Source organism: Phymastichus coffea, unplaced genomic scaffold, assembly GCF_024137745.1.
Source record: "Phymastichus coffea isolate CEN01 unplaced genomic scaffold, Cenicafe_Pcof_1.1 PCOF00033, whole genome shotgun sequence".
In the NCBI taxonomy this organism is placed as follows: Eukaryota; Metazoa; Arthropoda; class Insecta; order Hymenoptera; family Eulophidae; genus Phymastichus; species Phymastichus coffea.
Window position 1 is genome coordinate 1,107,924 of NW_026706844.1, and position 11,477 is coordinate 1,119,400.

Here is an 11,477-nt window from a genome sequence, read left to right on the forward strand (position 1 = left end):
ATGTACTGATTAATTTAGAATAAGGTTCTTTACGAAAGAGAAGATCCATTAAACCAAGTGTCTAAGCTGTATGCTTTATCATTCACAGTCACGTTATCGTTTTGGAAGGAAATTGGAGAATTGCCTATGACATATGTATTTTCATGCAAGCGAACACCAAAAGTCTTGTTTAAATTACTTTTCTGCTGAGGTTCGTGCAATGGCCGAACATAGTTTCCTACAATCGAATCATCCAATAGCTGTTGTCTCTGTTCTGTAGTTACATTTGAACTACTTTTGTTCAAATTTATAGCAGTTGTATCAAGTGATGATTCATCATGATCTTCATCATCATCATCAATAGAAATAGCAGACTCAAATGTAGTATCAAGCGGTTGCAATGTAGAATTTAATTCATTAGCAGTACTATTGAAATATCTAGATTTGTAGGGAATGTCAGTTGCTACTTCTGACTTGAAAACATTATCGAACGCGATTTTCTTTTTCGTTAGCTGTTCAGCAGTAGTAGCGTTACTTTTATCAGTAGTTGCCTCTACGAGTTTCTTCAATGGATCAACCATAGGTTTAAAAGTTTCATGCAATGTCTTTTCTAAGTCAGCTTTACCGCGTTTTATTAGTTGATGCTTGCGTCTTATGGCATCACGAGCCATGGATAATTGCTCGAGCACCTTCTTTTCTCTTTCAAAGTCAGCCATGTTTACGCTTGTAATTTCTAAAGTTAAATAATCTTCATCCACTCACTCCTCTATATTTATAGCAAAAGAATCAAATCCCTTTCTATATCGTCCATGATTTATTGGTCTGCCTCTGTCGATAACCAAAAACGCATGATTATCGTCTCTCCAACATTTTGAACAAATTGCTTTAAACTTCTCAAAAGACATATCTGAGTTAACATGATCATTGTAAATGTGCTTAATATTCACGCCATCTTGTCGAAACAAAACAAGTAAATTCACATTATCTCGAATGAGATGCTTCGGAATGCGAGCGTACGATTGACAGAGATAGAAACTATCTACTTTTTTATGTCTACCCATACAGAAGAATGCTCTTGCGTTATCTTGCTTCTCAGTGGCTATATCGTCAAAAATCATGATAGAATTTGGTCGTATTTTATCTGGTGAAACAACTATCTCATGCTCGCTGAAAGCATGATACTCTATATCATTAATAGGCTCGAATAAATCTTTCAAAAATGTATATTTAGGCTGATTAAGGGATTTTGAGTAGACATATACGTTTTCAAATCTAAGACCATTAGGATGAGTGATTAATGTTAATAAACAATTAGTTTTTTCACAATTACTAGGTCCGCAGAAAACGGCACGGATACTATTAGGCAATAGTTCACCATGTCTTTTTTCTTGTTTTTCCGTCTCCACCACTCTATCGAAATTAATGACTTGAAGCTTAAGAGGTTGTTCTTTGAAATCCATGTTGTTTACTCATCATCGACTCCTCAATGAATGAGTTTGTTAGGTATAAAAAGTCTGCTTATATATCTTTTATTTCATTAACATGCTGTCTTTCGAAGAAGTATGATCACGTACTATAAAAGAAAGACTGTTGGTGATCTCGTGAACAAGATTATAAATAACTTGCCTATTGAAGCTCACTTACCTGGATATCAGTATTGTGGTCCTGGTACAAAATTGAACAAACGATTGTCACGTGGAGATCCTGGTAAAAATCCACTAGACGTTACTTGTAAAGAACATATTGCTTATGCGCAAAATCTGGAGGATATTGCGACAAGAAATAAAGCTGACGAAATTCTAGCTAACAAAGCTTGGGAAAGAGTGCAAGCTAAAGATAGCAGTTTTGTTGAGAAAGCAGCTGCCTTCACTGTAGCCAACATTATGAAAGTTAAAAGTAAGCTTGGTATGGGTGTTGCTATGAAGAAAGGTAGTAAGAAACGGAGTAGAGGATTTAAAAAACGACAAGCACGAAAGAAATGTAGAAAAATCAAAAAGCTGTCAGTTACATTGAATAAAATTATTAAGACGGTCTCGAAAAAAAGTGTGCCTAACAATAGAGCTCTTGTAGTTATTCGTTCGGCTATAAAAGGAGCCAAAGAAGCTGTGAAAAAGGCTGGCGGTAGAAATAAAATAAATATCCCTCGTATTTTATCTATTCCCAGTAAAGTTGGTGGAGCGCTTCCTTTTTTAGTTCCATTATTTGCTGCTTTAAGCGCCACTGGAGCTCTAGCTGGAGGAGCTGCTTCAATAGCAAAAGCCGTTAACAGTGCTAAGGCCGCTCAAAATCAATTGATAGAAGCTCATAGACGTAATAAAACTATGGAAGCTATTGCTATTGGTAAAGGACTTTATTTGAAACCATATCGTAAAGGTTATGGTCTTCATCTGAAACCATATTCAAGTGGAAAAGGTTTTAAAAAAAAGCTCGAAATAACTTTACCTAATCGAGCACTGACAGATCATGATATAAGAAAATATGCTAAAATACTAAAAATTGCAAATTTTTGAGGTGTTTTCATGCGTAATGCTCTGCCAGCTGATGGACCACGATATAAAGAGACAACAATTGTAAATTTAGATGATAAACGTGGACCAGGTACTCATTGGATGGCATACAAAAAGAAAGGTGATGAGGTTATGTATTTTGATAGTTTTAGTAATCTACAACCACCTATAGATCTATTGCTTTATCTCAAAGTTAATAGAATCATGTATAATTATATTAGATATCAAGATTTTAATACATATAATTGCGGCCATCTTTGTCTCAAATTTCTTTTAAACAAACTGTAGAAAAGATGACTAGTATATAAAATACTCATTCAAAGAATGACTATCATTTGACATGAATCTGTCATGGAGAATACACTGACATTGAGTCTCTCAGGAACATCATCCGTACTCGAAACATATTATTTTCCACCGATCGAATTGATACCAAACAAAAAATACGTTCTTGGTCTAGTTGAGCTATTAACATTTAATTCAATACCAAACATTGACGTTGGTTATAATAAGTTTTACATTGAAGGTCAAGAAGCTATCACTCTACCAACTGGTAGCTACGAAATAGAAGATATTGAAAGCTTTCTCAAAGAAGCATTAGCATCTAAAGGTATATCGTTTAGCCTGAAACGAAATAATAATACTTTACGTAGTGTCATTCAGTGCAGTCAAAAAATACATTTTGAACCAAAAGATTCTATTGGATCAATTTTAGGCTTCACTAAACGTGCGCTCGTTGAAAACGAAACACATAGTTCTAACTTAGCCGTCACTATTCTCAAAGTCAACGCTTTACGTGTAGAGTATAATATTACTACAGGCTCTTACATAAACGATCGCGAATTACATACTATACATGAATTTTTCCCAGCAGTCCCACCTGGATATAAGATTATAGAAGTTCCCTCTCAAGTCATTTACCTTCCAGTCGCTGTGAGGAGCATTGATCATTTCAAATTCGTATAGTTGATCAAGACGGAAACCTAGTTAACTTTCGAGGAGAAGTCATCACAGTGCGAGTACATATGAAGACCATATCTTAGTAATGGGTATCATTTACAATATAAAGTCCGGTCGAAGCTATATTAAGAGACAAAAATGTCAATCAACAACCAGTCAACAGCGAGCTATCAGACCGCTCACACCTCAGAACAGACAATTCCTGAAAAGCTTGAGACTGAAAGTCGTCGAAAATCGTGGAAGAAAATATTGTGCATATTAGTGTGCTGTATAAAACAACAACAACAATATGGAGGGAATTCTAGACATTCATTCAGGTGTCGCTTTCGATGAGTCTATAGCTCATTATGAAGTTTATACGCATCAGCCTTATTCATTATCATATTTCAATAATAGTGATGAAATCCATATAGCAATTCAACATCAAGATTTATCTCTGCTTCCATCACGCAGTATGATTCATATTTGTGGTCGGTTGACCAAGCCGGACGGTACTAAGCCAGTGGAGAACACTTTATTAGTCAACAACGCCCTCTGTCATTTGTTCGAGGAAATATGATATGAAATAAATGCTATTAAAATTGATAAAGTGAAAAATGTAGGCTTAACGAGCCTCATGAAAAATTGGCTTTCACTTCAATCCATGTCAGAATTCTATCGCTGAAAATGCCGGATGGAATGGTGATAACAATGGAGTTTTAATATGTAATGCTCTAGGTGTTTTTGATGTGACTATCCCTCTCAGTATGTTGCTGGGCTTTGCTGAAGATTATCGGAAAATTGTAGTCAATGTCAAGCATGAACTTATTCTCACAAGATCAAAAGATGATTTGAATGCTATTTTAAGTATTCCAGTAAGGAATCCTGATGCTTCAGAAAAATCAAAAATTACTTTAACTAAGGTTGAATGGTTGATGCCATATGTGATGGTTGCAGACAAAGAAAAAATCAAATTACTCAATCAGATTGGACGAGATCGTACAATTACTATGAGTTATCGTACTTGGGAAATGTATGAGTATCCAAAATTACCTCGTACATCAAAGCATGTTTGAAGTGTTAAGACTTCCAATCAATTGGAAAAGCCTCGCTTTGTTATTTTAGCTTTTCAAACTAAACGTAAAAGTTCAGCAAGTGTTAATTCTAGTAATTTTGATCATTGTAATATTAGTAATGTGAAGCTATTCCTCAATTCACAATGCTATCCGTATGGAAATCTCAATTTAAATATCAATCAAAATCAGTTTGCTGTTCTCTACGATATGTATACTAATTTTCAAAACGCTTACTATGGTAAAGAAAACGAGCCGTTACTCAATAAAAAGGATTTCATTAATAAAGTGCCGTTAATAGTTATAGACTGCTCCAAACAAAATGAAACATTAAAAAGCGCTCCAGTCGATGTTCGCCTAGAATTTGAAACTCGGACCGATTTTCCTGAAGATACTGCAGCCTACTGCTTAATATTACACGATCGTATTGTACAATATAATCCAATTAGTGGTGATGTTAAAAAATTAGTTTAAAATTAACAAGACATTATATGATCAATGTACACAATGCTTTTCAATAAAAAAATAAAATTATATATATATTGTTAGGATTTAATACAAACTACCTATAATCATAGAGAGAAAGAGAGAGAAAGAGAGAGAGAGAACAGCATCCACATTAAACAGCGTACGCACCTAGCAAGCTAGAGACGCTACCCCCTCTCCGAGGGCCCAAACTTAGCCAGCATAAACTTACTATGCTCCTTACTATATAAGGAGAATGAGAGAAACCATCATATAGCTTACTAAATACCCTACCAACTTCTACAGCATCCTACCTTAATAACCTCTGTAGGTGGGTGGGTTGGTGAGGGTAGGTTTTTTTTTTTTTTTTGAAGAGAGTTGGAGAATGCTTTATGCACGTAACGGCCTTCCGGCTCGTCCTGTGTGGGAATCCCTAAGCATGGTATACCCACTAAACTCCCATCTCTCTATGTCCTGCCTGTATCCCCCGCGGGAACCGCCGCTAGGCATTACTTCGTGGGGGGGCTTCTGCTATATTAGCCTTGTCTTCTTCATTACCTTTCGGCTGTGTCGTTTTCTTCGATCTTCATCGTCTTCGGCTATGTTAGCCTCGTCTTCTTCTTACGGCATCGATTTACACGTCTTCTTCCAACGGCATCGTCCGGTCGTCTTCTTCAATCGGCATCGTCCGGTCATCCTCTGGACAGACTCTACCTCGACACCTACGTTCCTCTGCATCGGGTGAGGGAGTCTGGGCTCAACCCAATATCCTTTGCTCTCCCGCAAAGGCAGGGGAGCGCTTAGGATAGGCTGGCTCCTTGTTATCCTATGGACATAGGTGACCCCAGAGCCTACGTTCCTCTGCATCGGATGGGGTAACCGCGCTCTACCAACTACTCTGTGGTAGTTTAGGAGCGCTTTTTAGTCTCATAGTCTGGCACCTCGCTCTATCTATGCATGATAGACCTGTCGCGTCTTCTCTCTTCCTCCTTTCTTACTTCGGTCAGCCGGTTTACCACTGACGTGGCAAAGGTCACTACCGTTTCCTATCCCTCTGGCGAGCCGAGCAGGCAAGCTCCGAGCCCTTCGGGACTCATTGGATCATTCCACTCTGTGCGGAAATGCATCCGCTCTTCAGCGAAGCGGGGACACACAAATAAGACATGTTCTACGTCCTCGTCAGTGCCTGGACAGGCTGGGCATTCGGCACTCGCATATACACCAATGCGTTGGAGATAACTGCGGAAGCAGCCATGACCGGTGAGCACCTGTGTTAGTTGGAAGGTGAGGTGTCCGTGGCGCCTGCCTGTCCACTTGTCAATGTTCGGGATGATGCGATGAGTCCAGCGACCTTTCACTGCGTTGTCCCATTTTCTCTGCCATTCTCGCATTAAATTTTGCGTCCACCGTTTACTGTGGACATGTCTATCAGCATTGTTCTCTTCGTTACGACCTCCTTCACGGTATATTTCTGCTCTGTCGCATGCTAGTAGGTCGATAGGCGCTATTCCAGCGATTACCGAGACTGCTATGTCCGATACAGTTCGGTATGCACGGGCAACTCGTAGCGCTGTTGCTCTGCAGGCTCTTCGTCACGTCCCTCCGTAGCTTGCATTATTTCTTAGCGCATCCGCCCATATAGGAGCTCCGTAGAGAATTACCGAGCTTACGACCGACGATAGGAGGGTTCTGCGTGGTTGCTTTGGCCCCCCGACGTTTGGCATGATACCTGCCAACGCTCTGGCAACGTTAGTGGCTTTGACACCTGTTTTCGAGAGGTGTTCCTTAAACGATAGCCGCGCATCTAGTATAACTCCCAGGTACCTCACCGCGTCAGTCGACTGAACTCGCTTATTTTCCACCGTGAATGTGGCGTACTTCCGAGCTTTTGTGCGGGAGATGAGCACCGCTTCCGTCTTTTCCGCAGCGAGACTGAGCCCATGCTCTTTTAGCCATCGAGCCACCACCTCGATGGAGACGTTTCCTATATATTCTATCTCCTCAACGCTCTTTTCCGTGACCACTAGTGCTACATCATCGGCAAAAGCTATTATCTCTATTCCCCTTGGCAACTGCTGTCTTATTAGTCCATCATATAGGACATTCCATAGCAAGGGGCCAAGCACCGATCCCTGCGGCACTCCTCCCGTGATGTTGTATGAGTGTGTGCCATCGTCAGTTTTATAGTGCAGGATTCGGTTGCTTAAGTAGCTCGATAGGGCTCTACGCAAATACAGCGACACCCTCAGTCCTTCCATGGCTGTCATAATGATGTCCCATCTTGCCGAGTTGAACGCATTTCGGATGTCTAATGCGATCACAGCGCACATGCGTCTTGCGCTTCGTCCTCCGCTAATGGCATCTTTGGCCAGGTCCACAACTCAGCCAACAGCGCCTAGGGTTGAATGGCCTTTTCTGAAGCCGAACTGGTTTCCAGACAGGTCCCCCGCTTCGGCTATAGCTGCCTCCAATCTGGCATGGATTATTCTTTCCAGCAGTTTTCCTATAATGTCCAACATGCACAGTGGTCTATAGGACGAAGGCTGCTCGGGCTTATTTCCCTTGGGTAGCAGCACCAGTCTTTGCAGCTTCCACGAGTTTGGAAAATGTCCTTCTCGCAGGCACGCACTAAATGTATCGCGAATTATTTCCGGGGCATTCAGTGCTGCCGTCTTGATGGCAATTCCCGGTATCCCATCCGGCCCTGGCGCTTTCCGGGTTCGAATTTTCTTCCGGCTACTATCAGTTCTGCTTGGGTTACTTCTTTAAACTCGATTTCATCGTCTCTTTCCATTAGGCCTGTTTGTTCTGGTCTCTCCCGATGTCTTGGGAACAGATGTCGCACTACTCTGTCGAGGAATAATGGGCAAGATGGTGGTGCGCCACTCCTGGGCTTGATCTTGCGCATGACCGTTTTATACGGCCGGCCCCAGGGGTCCTTATCTACTTCCTCGCAGAAGTCTCGCCAGCACTGTCTCTTAGCTGCTTTGATGGTGACCTTGAGCAGTGATCTTAGCTCTTCAAATTTTTCGGTCAGAGCTCGGAAGTTGGGCTTGTTCCTTGCTCTTTGATGGCGCCTTCTGGCTGTAAGACATTTATGCCTCAGGCTTGCGAAGTCTTCATTCCACGAGTAAACCGGTAGTCTACCCCTTGCGTTGCTCTTGACAGCCATGGATGCATCACATGCAGTGTTGAGAGCTCGTGTGAGACCCTGCGCCTTTTCCTCCGCGGTTCCGGATACTGATATTCCTTCAAGGGAGTAGAGAAATGATTCTTTGTCGAAGGTATTTGGTGCCCATCTCCTCTTGTTTCCGTTGTCCTGGTGGATACCGCTTTTTTGGTCAACTGGAGCCGGTACACTATGGCTTGATGGTCACTGCCCGTGTACCGATCGCTGACTCTCCAGTTGAGCTCCTCCGTCAATAGTTTGGCATCTATGAAGGTAACATCCACTATGAACGATTTCCCCGCCTTGGAATAGGTCGGGGTCGTTCCTCTATTGGCTACCTCGAGCTACAATACTCCGAACGCCTCTAGAAGTGCATGCCCGCGAACATTTGTTTTCGCGCTTCCCCAGTTTACGGCCCATGCATTGAAATCGCCTGCGATGACCACCGGTAGGCGTGATGTCATTGCGCTGGTAACAATGTCATCCAGGGATTTCTTAAACTCGCTTATCTCTTCGCTAGGTGGGAGATAGCAACTATATATACGCATGCCAGCCACTTCTATCCACGTAAAGTTTGAGGTTGGATCAGTCATCTTTGCCGATACGTGTAGGTGTCCGCATACCCAGACAGTCGCCCTACCAGTCGCATCTTTCACCCAGTTCGGCTCATCGAGATCACGGTACTTTTCGCTAACTATGACGATGTCGGCCATTTCCTCCCTTACCAACTGGTGCAGCAGGTCTTGAGTCGCTGCACAGTGGTTGAGGTTGATTTGGAGGACTTTAATCCTTTTTTGCGTGAGATCCCTCCGTCTTTGCGTCCGTGCAGACCGCTGCCTTATGCCCCTCCTTTCTGCACCTGAAACACTGCTTGGAGCGATCTTCATCGCTTTTGCAGTCCTTTGCGATGTGACCATTCTCCAAGCACCGGTAGCATCTTTGTGTCGGCGTGTAAGGCTGAACTCTACAGTTCACCCATCCTATTCTCAGCTTCCCGTTTTCAAGTAGCTTTCTGGCCGCTGCTACCGGGAGCTGGATATGTGCCGCTTGTGTGCCGTTGTATAGTCCTCTGATTTTTATGCTGCTACTTGCAGCTGCCTCTGGTCCGATAACTGCAGCTACAGCTTCTATCACTTCCTCAGGTGTGGTTGTCTCATCCATGTCTTTGATCCTGAGGGTTTCTTTATCGGTCATCAGGTGGACTTCTGCTGACTCCTCAAATGTGGCCAGGACCATCTCTTCTATGTTTGGGGACCTGGTTCCCGGTTTCCCCAGTTCGAGGAGTAGTTCTCCTGCTCTAGTACGCCGTATTCGGGTGACTCTTTCACCTATCTCCTTCATGTTGGGTGCTGCCTTGACCTTCCTCAAGATGTCGGCATACGAAGTCTCGCCCAGTGCTTTGATCTTAATAGCTTCTGGGCGAGGCTTCCTGCTCGTGGTCTTAGTGGTTTTACCCTCTCTAGTGCTTTCTTTTTTATTGGTCTCTTTTCTCTTCTCTTTTTTCTTCTTGGCTTTGCCCTTTCTTCTTAACTCTTTCCATTCGGAGGCTTTTTTCTCGGCAATCTCCTTTCTTTCTTCGCTCTCCCTTGTGAGCAGGGTTTTTTCCTGGTCGCTTTTGGTCTTCTTCGTTGCTGGCGGGATCGTCGGCGATTGCGTCTCTAAATTTCCACGCTTTTTCGCTTTTTCTCTAAAGATGGGCGATGTTTAGGTCTCATCGTCCCTTACCGTCAGGTTTTCTGTACTTCTTTTGGCCCCCTGGCAGGAGAGCACGCGCAGCTTCGCGTACTCCTCTATCATACAGTCTGCCGTTCTGGCCATGGTCTTCAGTTCTGCGTGGAGGTTCTTCTTTTCTAGAATAAACTCCACCAGCTTTTTGACCTTTCTCTCCAGGCTCTTGAAGCATTTATCAACTTCACTGCAGTCTTCTTTTTTTTGATTTAATTGATTATTCTTCATGTTGGTCCCACGAGTAGCTAGGGAAGTTGTCGTCGATCCCACGCAGAGCCCCGCGTGCGTGGGACAAGGCTAGATACGAGGGAGTTTCGCCAGGTGCTCCCAAGGCTCCGTTTGAGACTCTCTGTTACCCCCGAGAGCCAACCAGGCTACATCGGCACGGGTCGCTTCACACCTTCAGCTTGGGGGGTCCGTTACCCTGGACGGGGACCCTTTAACAAGGTGCTATCTTCCGGGCCAGATGAGCCTTGGTTTTTTAACGAGGTTGATACTCCTCCCCCTCCTCCTTCCCTGTTTCTTGAGTAGTAGGGTCCCGGGCTTGGGACCGGCGGTGGCGGAGTTTTGGTGAGGGTAGGTGGACGGGTGTGGGTGGGTGGGTGGAGTAGGTGGATGGGTGGTTGGGGAAGGCACTCTGTCGGAGGGCCCACTGGCAGATCCAATCAGCGGTGATGTGAAGAAATTAGTTTTATATAGTTTAATCTCTAAATAAATTGGAATTAATACAATTAAACATAAGCGAAATAAATTTAAATATGTAACATACAGTACATCACGTTAAATTTTATGAATAAAAGCATTTATTTTTAAATATAATAATAATTTAATTTTAAATATAAATTGGAATTAATACAATTAAATATAAGCTAAATAAATTTAAATGTGTAACATATCACGTTAAATTTTATGAATAAAAGCATTTATTTTTTTTTTTTTTTTTTTTTTTTTTTTTTATTTAACGTCGCTCTATTTATGCTCCATCAGTGCTAATCAGCGACGGAGGCTTGCAATGTGTTTGAGAACAAAGCACATGAAACTTTTTTCAGTGATGCTTGTATCAATCAGCAGGAACTGGGAATCGAACCCGGGCCTACCGGGTGCGAGTCCGTCGCCCTACAGACCGAGCCATTGCAGGCCGATAAAAGTATTGAATTTTAAATATAATAATAATTTAATTTTAAATATATAATACCTAATCATAACAGCATATGTAACTCTCTCTCTCTCTCTCCCTCTCTCTATTTCTCTACCATTAGTTCTCTCACTCTCTTACTTCTTTCTCTCCCTCTCTCTAATTAAAAAGATTAAGCATTTTATTTATTTTAATTTATTTTATTCAAAATTTATATTATATATTACAAAAACAATATTATTTTATTTTATTTTGTCTTCTTTCTTCTTATGCGTTCCTACTACCTTGAGGGGGCGAGTCGGCTTTCACGTTGTCGGTTCAGCCGGAATCATAATTATTCTACGCCGAATAGCCTCACTACTCTTGATTTGTGGCTTCTTCGGCACAGTTCTCTGTAAAATATTAAAAATATTAATTAATTTTGATTTAAATAAACGCATGAAATATATAAATTTTATAATAAATATAAGTGTTTTCTTACC